The sequence below is a fragment of the Melospiza melodia genome, chromosome 3 (genome assembly GCF_035770615.1).
Source record: "Melospiza melodia melodia isolate bMelMel2 chromosome 3, bMelMel2.pri, whole genome shotgun sequence".
Taxonomy (NCBI): domain Eukaryota; kingdom Metazoa; phylum Chordata; class Aves; order Passeriformes; family Passerellidae; genus Melospiza; species Melospiza melodia.
Window position 1 is genome coordinate 47,313,644 of NC_086196.1, and position 13,350 is coordinate 47,326,993.

The 13,350-nt window shown below is 49.2% G+C and overlaps 1 long non-coding RNA gene across 2 annotated transcripts in view; it reads left to right on the forward strand.

Annotated features, from left to right (window-relative positions):
- LOC134416738 (uncharacterized) overlaps nt 1–13,350 on the forward strand; it is a 148,595-nt gene that overhangs the window by 16,651 nt on the left and 118,594 nt on the right. Inside the window, exons 4-5 of one of the 2 annotated variants that reach the window (XR_010027355.1) lie at nt 245–442; nt 1,361–1,651. The exons of the other annotated variant lie outside the window; for it this stretch is intronic. This is a non-coding gene — a long non-coding RNA (uncharacterized LOC134416738). Of the gene's footprint in view, nt 1–244; nt 443–1,360; nt 1,652–13,350 lie in introns of those variants that run through there. 2 annotated transcript variants of the gene reach the window in all.

Consider the following 13,350-nt stretch of genomic DNA (forward strand, 5'->3'; position numbering starts at 1 on the left):
TTTGGAGAATGATGTCACCTGTACCTCAAATACTCAGAAGTTTTTGATCATGAGTTTTGGATGGCTTCAGGGTCAGGCTTGCTGATTTACAAAGCACATCACACACACTCTTCAAAACTTGTAAAATATGGAAGCGATTTGTGTATGGTTAGAAGAGGTACTTGCAGGCTTGAAGCTTTGGGGTTTTTTGCTGTGTCTAAAATTTCTCAGCCTCAGGGGCTTTTTACGTTTTTTTTTCAAGCAGACACAAATGCCTTATGTGAAGCACAAGGCTTGGCCCTTTGAGTGCACAGCTAAGTAGCTCTGAGAACTGATCAACCCTAAAAGCAGCTTCTTGTGAAGAGCCTTCTCAGTTTTCCCTGACGAGGAGCCAGCTCAGAGCACCCTGCCTCTCCTGTTTCTGAGAGCCCATCTGAGACCACGGCCTTGCGATTTCCAGACTGTAAGAACAGGATCGCGCTCATGCCTTTTCCAAGCAGCGATAGCAGCCGTGGTCATGGGAAGACAACAGCTGAGTTGGCAGGCCCAGCACCCCCGTGAGGGGCAGGCTGTGCCTCTCTGACCTTTACAGTGGGCTCAGCTCCCCCTCTGATGCAGCTGCCAGGGGTCAGAGCCAAAACATCCAGGCAGATTTCCCTGAAAAGGTCAAAGCAGTGCAGCTCAGTGGTGCTGGCAGGGGAATGGAGGAAGGGGATGTCCTTTGTGGACAACAGCTGTGGGCTGGGAGCTCACCCTGAATGCTGGTGATGGCTATGGGGGGACCCCAGCTGCCACCTACCCTAATGTGGGCATTTTTGGGTCTGGAGGGGTGCCCCAGCATTCCCACAGGTTGCTGGGGGCCTGGCAGCTGCAGTTTCCTGCCAGGGCAGGCGGTGGCACAGGGCATGACCCAGGGCCACTCAGCGGGCAGCATTTTTTCATGGAGGAGCACAAACAGCACCTCAGAAGGCAGGCATGGACTGGGAACAGGGCAGGGGATGCACTGGGGCCCAGGCTGGCATGATAGCAAGAGCCAATTGTGGTGGTGCTCAGCAGGACACCCGGGACATGCTGGGGAGTCCTGTGGGGCCACTTGTCCTTGTGCTGGCTCGGGGTTGGCACTGATCCTCCCCAAACCCCAGGGAATACGTGCCTGTGCCGGCCCCCACTGGGTGGCTGTGAACTACCCCCAAACATTTTTGCTGGACATGAACAAAGCTGGTGGGCAATATGGCTGGGCCTGCTGCCCTCCTTACAAGTACGGTGCTACCTAGGGGGACTTTGCATAGTTTCTTGAAGAGAAAGATTTGGCAAGACAGAAATGGGGAAATGCAAATTTTTTCCTTTAGTTATGTTTTTTATTTATTTTTTTTTTTCCTAGGGAAGCCACAGCCTTACGAAGTCACCATTCATTTTAGCAGCCAACGCAGCTGCACGCAGCAGATTTGGTGACCGGACGCTGCGGTCTGGTTGTGTGTGTAGTTGATGCAAAGCTTGGAAAATAATAAACACAAGCTTCCCCGAGTGGGGCACGTCCGTTATTGCGTGCTCGCTGTAATTCAGGAACTAGCAGATGTCTGAGCTTCATGCCCAGCCTGACAGAAACACAAGAAGGGAACTGGTTCAGGGTCTGTGCACAGCTGCCCTGGTCAGATGACTCTGTCAGCTGAACCTGCCTCCGAATCAGGCCTGATTTATCATAGCAGGGACTCTGACCTTTGTCTGGTCACAAAAATACCATCTCGGAAAGATTTCTGAAGGCTTTGTAAAGGAGAGTGGTGGTAATAATAATTCATGGGTGTCCCTGTAAAGGACTCTTTGCCTGCCAGCTGAGATGTGCAGCCTTCTTTGTATGCTTTTCACCAGGACCAGTGAGAAGCAACCACATAAGATATTTTCCAGGGGCCTATCTCATGGGATGGTTAATATTTTTGCTTACATTTGTTTAGGGGTGATGGGGCATTGTTTTGTGTGGTGGTCTTGTTTCCACCTTCAGGCAAGTGCACCTTCAGGTCCACCTTCAGCCTTGCCTGCAGCATGAGTGGCTCAGATCCATGACCAGCCCACGGTTGTTTGGTGGCCAGGGTGACACAGCTGCCATCGATCCTCTGCTACAAAACCAGTGTACATTGACAGCCTCAGTCCAAGCTGAGCAATCTGGGCTATGTTTCTCACCATCAGGCCCACCATGCTTGGAACTTAAAACCCGGGCTCAAGCTCTGCTCTCACATGGCAGGGTGGCCAAAGGTTGTCTGAAGATAGCTGTGAGATCAGTGTTGCCTGGACTCAACTACATCTCCAAAAATAGCTGAAAAAGAGAACTGGAGAAGCCTGTGGATTTCCTTTCAACCTCACCTGCCATGGCCAGGCACACTGGGCTGCAGGCTGTTGTGGCCACAGCTGAGCTATTGAAATGCTCAGTCAGAGAGCCTGAAGCTGTGTAGGTAGGGCTCTGGGGTGCCGTTCCTACTCTTTGGTGAGACCTTGGAAGAAAGCAGGCTACCACCTGGGCTGCACCTGTTGGGTGTGAAAATGGAAGAGTGTTTTCTTTTAAATGAAAAGTGTTGCTTAGCCGAGTAATGTATTCATCAAAGTTCCTTTTCTTTCAAAGTCCAGAGGGTAATTGTCTTTGCCTACTGTGTAAAGCAATAGGGACTTTCCATTTGCAGGAAGAAGGGAGCAGAGGTTGGTGGCTAAAACTCAGGAGTGGCAGCTTGGAGATATGAGCCCCATTAACCCACAGGCATTGCCATGCTGAGTTGTAATTACGGAGAGCTATTAATTCCTTCTTTGTTTTTTCTCCAAAATGCCCTAATGAAAGTTGCAAATAAATCCTGAAAGACACTGTTGTCAAAGGGACCTCAGTAGGCAACTTGCAGAAAAGGCAAACAGGTGATACTTCCTTGTAAAAATCTCTGACTTGTTCTCAAAGACAGGCACACAGAGATGTGGGGTGTTTGCAGCAAAGCCCAGTCTACAGCTGTGGCCCTGAGGGAATTGTAGCTTACTCTTGCCAAAAATGACTTGGTTCAAGACCTTTTCCTCAACCTTCACAGCATGTAAAGTTTCATACCTTAATAACAAGCAGCAAAAATGCTCTTCAGGACAGCAGGCAGGATGCCATCAATTTGCATGGGTGACCATCATAAAAGGCAGGAGATCACGATACAGAAGGACAAGAAGAATGTGCTAGTTGGTGATCACATAATTTGTTTGCAGTGATTCATGGTCTTCCACTTTCACACATCCCCTTCAGCCTCCTGCACAAGGATGCCCTGTCTGTGTCTGCAGTGTTCTGTGGAATGACCGTGTCTTTTGGCTTTCATGGACAGTACTCTTCTCCTGCTCTCGCTCTGGTGATCCTGCAACTTGGCAATGCCTGCAGTATAATTTCATTAATACATTGGATTTTTAATGCTTCAGTGATATTTACTTAAGTCCCGTGGCTACACTTAGGAAAAAATTGCTCCTTTCACCAAGAGGAGCCGAATGGAACGGGTGTTTAATGAAAGGAACAAAAGTTTGGGAACAGGGGAAAAGTCAAATGAGTGCAAACACTGATCAAAGCTGTTCTCTTGCCCAAAAAGAGTACTAAGAAAACTTGCTCAGTGGGTTATGATTAGCTCATTCAGTCCACTCAATTACTGGAAAAATCTTCCACTTTGAGCAGTATGCATGTGTCTGTGTTGAGTCAGAACCTGGCACAGCAGCTTCAGTACACATTTTTGTTATAAAAAGTCCCCTTTGTCTCTTGCAACCCTAAAAAGTCCTGGCCTGGATACTTTCTGTGTTTCACATTTTTGACACAGTAAATGTGGGCACTGTAGTGTTATGTTTCACCTGGAAGGTGATGCTTACAAGCCTAGGGTCCGTTTTTCCTACCTGCAGCATCTCAGTGTTGTACATCTTTTTATTTGCTGTCCAACCATCTTTTATTCCATATGCAAGTAGCAGCTCATGAAAAGGCTGCAAGTGCATGATGGTGCACAGAAACCACGTTTCCTGAAAGCACAGTGAAATTTTTCTGCTGAACTTATTGGCATATTTTCAATGCAAAGCTGGCAGCTCTTTTATAATGCCTCCAGCCTACAGTACAGGGGCCTCCGAGAAAATGATGTGTTCAGTCAGACTGAGAAAACACAGTTGCAAACACCACAGAGCTCAGCTGGGATGGGCACAGCAGTTGTGGGGAGGGGTCACGGTCAAATGTGCTATTTCAAGTAAAATCTGAGATGAGGATGTGTTCTTAGCCACAGGAAGAGCGTTGTCTTAGTCAGAACAGTTAATCATGCAACGCAAAGAGAAAGACATACTGCAAGTCCTCATGATTTCTGTTTCCAACAGCTTTTTTCCTCCTCTGAAATGACTTGCATATATTTTGGTGCTGCTCATTTGCAACAGAGTAGCATCTGTGCTCTGCCTTTGTTGATGGAAGGCTGGAGGTTCTCCGGGTATGCGAGCCATGCTTCTGTCACAGCGTTAGCCTCCATGTGTCTCTTTTCAGGAGGAAGGCAGACAGAGGGAAAAAGAAAGGAAAAAAATGCCCTGCTGACGTCAGTGAAGACCACACTGGGCTGGATAATATTACTGTGTACCTCAACCGCCCACTCCCTTTAATTTACTAGAAACTAAGCAAGCTGTTTTGAAACCCATCCCTTCCAGCGTTTTTGCACTGCTCTCCCTCGACCAAAGGCTATTAATTGTCAGGAGGTTGAAAGCTACCTGATTCCTTGTTCAAAGCACTGAGGCAGAGGGGATTTCCATGAGTAATAACTTCAGTCTGTGCCTGTGCAGTGCGCCGTAGGCTAGAGTAAATTGATCCAGCTGCTTGCAAGACTAGATGGAAAAGTGCCCGGGGGGGCTGGGAGCACATCACCAGATGGAGCTGGATGCTGTTGTCATCACATGGGTCTCCCCAGCTGCTGGGCATGCTCGGGCTTGACTTCCATCCACCATGAGCAGGGAGGCTCAGCCTTCCTGTCTGCGCTGACTTGCAGCGTGAGGCAAATTCGCCAGCACATGTTGCAACGTCTTCTCTTGTAATAAAAAGGATAATTTTAGATTAGCCAGAACTGCCTTCCCCCCCTCCCCCCTTTCCCTCCCTGCTCAATGTCCTTACCACACTGACCCCGGTATTTTGTGTATTTTACTCAGCAGCAATCTTCTCTGTGACAGAGACCATAAAAGCTTCCAAGAGGCCAACTAGTTCTACAAATAATAAAAACTGGCAGGATTAACCTGTAACCTGAGGCAACAAAAATACAGATTCCACTAGCCAGATGGCAGAGTTCAAAGATCCACTCACTTCCTGGCGGAGGTTGCACAAGTTATTTTTTATCCTTGTTATAAAGAAATAAAAAGTGAAAACATAGCAATAAAATGTGTGCTGCTAGCTCCTCTGGTTTTAATCACATTTGTTTTATACCTTTATGTTTTGTTATTAGATATGTTAGGAAATACATTCTTGCTCCCTTCTGGAGCTGTTTAAATCCTGCTTGGGGTTTGGATTTTTTTTGTTATTTTCCGGGGTGTTTGTATGCTCAATTCAATTTAGTCTATTGGAAGAAGAAAACTACATAGGAGGAACTAATTAACTTAGCAGGAATGCAATTCACTTACTTTTTAAAATGAGCAATTTAATTAGAGTGGCAGGGAAAGGAGAAGATGGCACCCTGGATTTGATGGCCGCATCCTTGCTGGAAAGCCCAGGGCGGGGATTGTGACAGCGGCTGCCCAGTGCAATCTGGGCAAGAGCCGAGTGTGCTCAGGGGGCCTGGGAGCTGCCTGAGCCTGAGCACTCTGGTGAGTACACAGATGGAGAGACCTCTCTTGCAAAGCAGAGGTGCAAAGCCATTAACAACATTGTCAGAGGCAGGGCTGCACCCCTGTGGTGGGACAGGAGCTCCGGGGAAAGGCATTCCCCAAGTGCATGCTGAGGGTAGGAAGTGGGGAGCAGGGGCTTTCCCTCCCTGGTGCAGAGCAGCTTGCTTGGCAGGAGAAAGTCATTTTACAGAAGGGGACATGGGAGCAGTAAAGTGGGGTGTGGTTTATTCAGGGAGCCCGTGCAGTGATGTCCCACCCACACCCCATGCCCATGCTGGCCAGCCAGCACTTCTCACAGACAAGAAGCCCACTGTGTCTGTGTCTGCGTTCCCGTGAGTCCCTGCTGACAAAACCAACATGCAGACAGTGTTGCAGCAAGGGAACCTTACCGCACCCCTGCCAAATTTGTGTTAGAGAATTTACTGGAGAGAGGATCAGGACTGGTTAATCTGAGAGCAGCTCTTGCTTCTTCTTTCTCCTAAGACAGGTTGTACAGCTTTCTTCACCAGCCAAGTGTTAGCTGTGAGAAGAAAGGATGTGAAGTGTGAGGTCAAGATAAGCGCCTTTGTGCCCGGCTGTGGTGTGGCTGTCATGAAGTGTACACAGAGATAAATGGCTCAGCCGGCAGATTGCAGAAGTGGGAGTGGAAGAATAAAGTTCATGGATTGTTTTTGTGATGGTTTGTCCTCCCTCGCTGGCTGCGCCATTAATGAACACAGGGTTTGAGGTACTGTCAGGGTTTTGGAGCAGACTGCAGGTACCCTTCAGGAGAGCAGCACTGGGAGTTCCAGGCAGGGAGTTTATGATTAATTTTGCAGGCATTCATTGTGCAATGGGAGATGGCCACCAGCCAGCCCAGAAGTTAAGCCAAAAGATGACTGTCAAATGAAACTGTTACGTTTGGCAGATCTTTCCAAAGCTGCTGTGCAAAACAGGCACAGTGAAGCTGATTTCTGGATTTTCCAGACCCTCTGGATGGCATATTCTTTCATGGCAGTCCTCTTCATTTTCCCAGTTTTGACAGAAGAATTGAATTTGACTCGCGGGCTGTGTGGATTTTAGATCAGGATTTGTTGTACAGGCTGCCCTCTCCATGCCTTAAGGTTTACCTGCAAACGTCTCCTTCTGGTAATTCCTCCTTTAATGAACTTACAAGGAACCAGCTCTACTTGGCTTTCTGAAAACAAAACCATGTTTTCTTTGAAAAGCCTTTTCAGCCCAGATGAAGGGGGGGAGGAGATGAAAAAGCTGGTGGTGCGAAACGAGCTCTGCCCGTGCAGGCAGATTGCGATAGAAATTTCCCCCTTGTGTGGCTTACCCTGAGCTAAGGTCAGTCAGTTAACTCTGTTTGGACACCGTCTGGCATGAATACTTCAACGATAAAGCTTAATGTGTAACCCAGGGCTTTTTTTTCTTCTGTGTCAGCAGTTGGCAGGAAGATACTGTAAATAAGGCTCCCTATGAGTAAATAGATATGTGTGGAGAGGGGAGGGGAGCACCGCAGTAAGCAGTTTTGAAATTCATGCCAGCGTTGCTCCCAGTGATAAGGTTATTTGAGTAACCTGCAAACCATACGGATGCACAGGTTTCAAAAACAGGAAAGCGTCTTGTTTAAAAAACTTCTGAGGCAACCCGAAGGCTCAGAGAAGAAACTGGCTCTGTGGTTAAGTGCCTTGTTGGTACTTCCTTGTTGGTATGGGGATTGAGGTGCTGCGAGGCCTCCTGGGGGCAGCTGCAGCAGCCATGCTCACCAAGGGGCTTTTTGGAGGGATGAGAAATCTCAAAGTTTCCCTATTCATTTCCTCTTCAGGCAAGTTGGGAGGGTTTTTTTCTCACTCTCCTTTTCAGTAATGTAATAAGAAATAAGTAAATAATTCAAGAGAGCTGACATCCTCAGAGGATACACTGTGTCTGAGTTCACCGTGTCCCCTCTCCCGGTGGAGGACATGGCCCTGCTGTGGGATGTGCCAGGCTGGCTGGTGCTGTGCCAGACTCCTGGCTCTGACACCGCCAGCACAGCATCTGAACAGGGGGGCCTTTGGAAGGGCAGGGCACAGCACCTTTCTGAGGGGTTTAAACATGGATGTGCAAAATTTGCTGATGCTTTTGGAAAGTCTGATGGCTAAGGTTCTCCATAAATAAACCAAAGCCACGTACTTTCTGTTCGACCTTTGCTTTTGGATTAAGAAAATCAGCCCACAAGATGTGAAGTTTAGTTTCTGCAGGAGAGAGAAATGCATTTGCTTGGGCACACGTGGCTGCGGGTGCGCACGTGCCTCGCTGAGCACTGTGTGACCCTTGCTTGCCCTGGCACCCTGCTCCTCGGGGGTTTACAGAGCTGGTACCTAGAAAACACCAGCCTTCCTCACCTGGAATGACATGGCTGACACAGTTCCAGCATACTCTGTTATTAATTATTGAACAGGACTCAAAGCACAAAGTTAGGACACAGGCTTTTTCTTTTCCAGCATGTGTAGTTTCCAGTGGAGGTCATACTCCTTTCTGTTGGATTTGGGTACATCCATTCTTCGAGCCTTCAGGGTCAGACAGGGACCTGGCTGGGTCTCTTCCCAAAGGGATGACTCTTCTGCTGGAAGCAAAGGGGATATTCCAGTCCCAACCCAGCTTCTCCTCCCTACCTGCCTTATCTTCCAAGATGCCCACCTCAGCTGTTTCCCTCAGTGCTGGCAGCTGCAGTGCCAGCCACAGCAGTTACAGCAGGGATGGCTTTGGCCCTTCAGGTCCTATATTTTGATTGCTCCTCGACTGAAATGTCAATGGCTTCTCAGTCACTTAGAGCAAAGAAAATGTTTGAAAAACTCAAGGAAATTAATTTAACTAGACTTGGAGAAAACATCTTTGGCTAGAAATTCAGGCTCCAGCCAACACAGCGAACTTCTGCCAATTCAACTTTTGCCTTAGTCCTAGAAGCAAGCAATGAAAAGGCAGGGGAAAAAAAAAGAAAAAAATCCCCTTCATTGCCCCTTAGATTTAATTGTGTTTTTTTGTAAGCCTCATAAATCCTGCCCAAATCACGTCATCAAGCCACAGGGAAACTGAAACCTTGCCCAAGGCAGGAGCCAGCAGGGCTGTTCAAGCCAGAAGGGTTACATTCAGGGACAAGTTCAATGCACTGCAGTCTTGTTTTGAATGGGAATGTGCTTGTCTGTGTGTGTATGAGAAAAGCACCTGGGTACAGGAGATGGTCCTGCCTTTTTCCTCTTTGGATGTTAGAAAAAATGCAAAAGGAAGAGTGGCATGAGTGGAGGCAAAGCAGACATCCTTGAGGCCACCCTCTAGCCTTTCAAGTGTTTTTCCTCTTGTGCTGCAGTGAGGGGGAGCAGGAAGGGAGGGACAGGGACTCACACCAAACTGGCCCATCCAAGCACTTTATTTTTTCCTTTGGGCATCAGACAGGCAGAGGGAGGAGGACTAAAAACCTCAGATGTCTAAGCTGAACTACTGAGCGTTTTGTTACCCTTCTCTCTTGTGGCCCTCTCATACATTTTGCATGTAACTCCCATCCAGGAAGAGAAAAGCAAGTTTGGAAACTGAACCTCTATGGTGTCTTTGATGCCTTCCCTCAGTCCCGTGTGTGATGGGTGATGCCCAGCTGAGAAATCAGCAGCACCTCCCCAGGGAAAAAGCAGGACCTCCCCACGAGGCCAGCCAAAGCATCACTGTTGGTGTTTCATGTTGGAGGATGTGCACAATAGGTCCTGCAAGGTTTCAGCAAGTGCATTGGTTGGATTTTCACTGGAGCAGTGGTTAGCACTGCACAGGGTCACAGTTGCTTGCCTTTGGCACAGAGGTGCCACGTTGTGCCCCACTGTGCACCTCCTTTGCCTCAATGGCAGGCAGACTCCATCTCTCTGGAAGGGATACAGCCTGCAGCAGCAGGCTCTGGTGGGGGCTGAGCTATTGCCAGCAGTGTTTAGTCACCCCTTTACAGAACTGCAGCAGAAACTGAAAATGTTTGCTTATTTTTATTTGGCTTTTCCCCCCCATCTCCTGCAGGAAAATGCATTTAAAAGCACAAGAACACAAGGCTCCCTCCTGCCAAGCACTGAGCCGAGCCCCCTCCGCTCCACAAAGTCCCATCAACCTGACCTTTGCCTTTGGTCGGGCTTTTTTCAGACTCATCATTATTTTGGCTGCATTTGTGCTGTGGAGGAATGCAGGTGTTTCCTCTGTTCCCACCAGCATGCCCATGCTCTGGTTTCTGAAGGACTGGGGAGGTTGCTCGTGCGTGTCCTGTCACGTTCCAGAAGGCACTTGAGGAAAATGTGGATGCAGTTCAGGCATATGACCAGGGAAACAACACATTTGCATGCACTTGCATGTAAGTGTAATTTAGGCAGGCAACGTGCCGAGCTTGCTTGAAAAACTGGCCCATGTTTTTCCATTTGTGGGTTTGTTTTTTTTTTTATGGTAAGGAAAGGCAAACAACTTGTTCCTCCATTTGATCTGTAATAACCCAAGCTGGTTCCCTTGGAAAGCTTATTTATTCCCCTTGGCCGCTGAAGTGGATGCCGAATTCTGAGCATCCTGAGCAGAGATGGTGTGCTTATGGGGCTCTTTGTTGCTGAAGCTTTTGTTGGACGATGATGAGACTCATTTATATAGCTGTTTATGTATTAAAATTGTTGGGTTGCCTGGAGCTACGGATAAGCGCTCCTTGTTTGACATATCTCTAAATAAATATAGAGGCACATTATTAATGGATACAGCTTTAAAAGCAAACACCCAGAAATGCACTTACAATAAAGGGAGGAAAAACCAAGGTTACATCATGTTGCTAGAAGCCAATTGCTTTGTTTTCTAAAATGTTTCTCTGTAGGACACAGATGATTTTTTGACTCATTCAGTGTTTGAGCATCCAAAAAGTCTCACAGTTGTTCCAAAATTCTTTCAGCAGCATCCCACATGGCATTGACAGACCGTTACAGTGTTTTACTCTCCAGTATATCCTTTTTCCCCAGTGGACTCATGCTTTTGTATTTCTGAAGAACTGTGTCCCTGCTGAGGGAGGAATCAGCATTTTAGGGCTTTTCAAACTACATAATTTTGCAGTCTGAAGAAGAGCAGATGGCCTGGGGCTTTTATATGTGGGTGAGTGCAAGTGTACTGATGAGTGAACACCCTGGGTCACCAGGAGAAAGTGGCAGCCTACTGCTCCTGCTGTCATGCTGGTGATCCTGTAGGTGCTGAGCTATAGCTGGTACAACAAAACATCTCCTGAGTGCAGAGGTGGGTCCCTGACAGGCAGTTATGAACTCACTTGTGCAGTCTCTGCCACCCCTGCTGCCCCCCTTCTCTGGAGAGCAATGTTCCCATCACTGTGTTGCTTTCTCCTCCTCCTCCCCAGCTCTCTCAGGCTTAGAGACAGAAGCTCCCACCTGGCTCTTGCTGATGGCCCTGCTGTTTGCTCCTCATCCCTACCAGGAACTCAGAGTTGTTTGTTTTGGATCTGAAGAGCGTGGATTCGAGCAGGGCTGTGACTGAGGACAGGTTGTCCTGCCTCTGAACAGGGAGCTGAACCCGTGGTTCAGAACTGCAGGTCAGGTTTGGAGCTGGCATCCCTCTGCTCTCGCTGCAGAAGGATCAATGCTTTTGCTGCCATTTGTGCCCTGGGCCAGCCACCTGCAGTTTTGGATAGAGGATTCATCACCAGCCTCCTGTTCCAGGGGCCAGCCATCTCTCTGCTCAGACCTCCGTGCTCAGCAAAACCCATGTGATGACATTTGGGACATGGGACTGAGAAATGCCTGCTGATCCTCCTTGGGGAGCTGCACTGCTCTCAGGGCTGCAGGTGTCTCCTGCTTTGGCACACTGCATGGCTGTATCCCTGCACGCTCCTCAGTGGTGCTGTTCTGCCCGCAACAGCCTGCAGCACAAGCCTGACTGGAGGCTGCACTTTCCGTGGGCACAGGCCAGATTTCCATGACATGCCTGCTGTGCCCTGGGGGCAGGCTGGGACCCTGAACCCTCCCATGGAAAATGGAGCCCGAGCACAGCTGGGTGCAGCAGTGCTAATGCTGACCCAAGGGGGCCATATAACTTGATGAGACCCTTCCTGCTCTTCACTAGCTTTGGGGTCAGTTGTTTCTGCTCACCCAATTAAAAAGTAAATACACTGTGTTTGGAAAACCACTGAAGGAGCAGTTTGGCCGAGTGAAGCAGCAGGACTCCTGTGTGTGGACATGCTGGAGGCATGCTAGCTATTTAAGCCCTCAGAGGGAATGATGAGGCTCCTGGCAGCTACTCTGGCTCCTTCCTGGGGCACACAGCACAGTTCCCCAGGCTGAGGGCTGGTGGCTCTCTGGAGGCTGAAAGCAGGGCAGGCTGTTATTGTCTACCTAACTGGCCCCTTCAAGTGGCTCACCTCTTTCCTATGTGGTTGTTTGTGCTGCAGTCTCATCTGTGGGTGGGTGAATTGTTCTCTTCCTCACCTGGCAGTACTCCTGTGGGCTAGGAGGGAGTTGGCTGGTGTAATTCTGTTTGTTTGCTCTAGGGAAGCAGTGTGCATTCACCTTCCATGGGAGGGTGCAGGCTCAGCTGCCAGTGTGCCTCTTTTGGAGCCGGGTGTTTGCAAAGGCTCCTCAGACTGCTGCTGGCTTCTGGAAGCGTGTCCCTTGGCATCGCTGCCACAAGCAGGGGTGGTGTCCCAGCCCGAGCCTTTGCTCCATGAATAGCTTCCCTGAGAGGCTCAGCCTTGGGGCTGGGTGGCTGCAGGAGAGCCACAGACCCCGCCAGGCACAAGCACCCCTCTGCAGGCAGCCCTGGCTGTGCTGTCTCTGCTGTGCTGCATCACAGTCCCTGCTCCCACCACCCTCGAAGCACTGATGTGGTGTCCAAGCAGTGGCTTCTCCCTGTGGGACCAAGGGTCCCATGGGCTGGGGACCATGCACATGGAATGCAGGACTCAGCAGAAGGGAAAGTAAGGAGGAATGAAAGAACTCAGAAGGTTTGTCAAAAAGTGCAATCCAGTTACAGTGCCACCCTTGTCTCAAACTTTGACCCCCTTGCACTTGCCTGTGTTGTTGGACTACGGCAAGATGGCAAAAGGGGCTGGTCTGGGAACTCATGGGCTGGATGGGAGATGTTTGTGTACACAGCTGCTCAGCTGCTGCTCAGATTCCGAGAAGCTGTGAGTCTGTCAGGAGGGCATGACACCTCTGGCAGCTCTCTTCTGTCAGAACAAGAGCACCCATGGCACTTCTAACCTCTAACCCGTGTCCTGGATGGGCTCCAAGGACTTTTGCAATCCCCCACCTCTCCCACCAGCTAGAATTTGGTTCTCCTTAATTACTCCTGCCCTCTTGTGTGAACAGCCCTCTGTGAAGCCGTGGGACAGCTCTCCTGAGGAATGTGAACAGAGCTGGCTTTCATACGTGTGCAGTTAAACATTAGCTGTGTCCCTCTCGGCAGGCAGCCACTTTCCACCTTCTGTGCTGTGCTCTTTGCCACGCATGCCGGCGTTCCTGCGGTGCGAGGCACTCGCTCCTCATCTTCCTCAAATGGGCAAGCAGAATTGCATGAGATTGA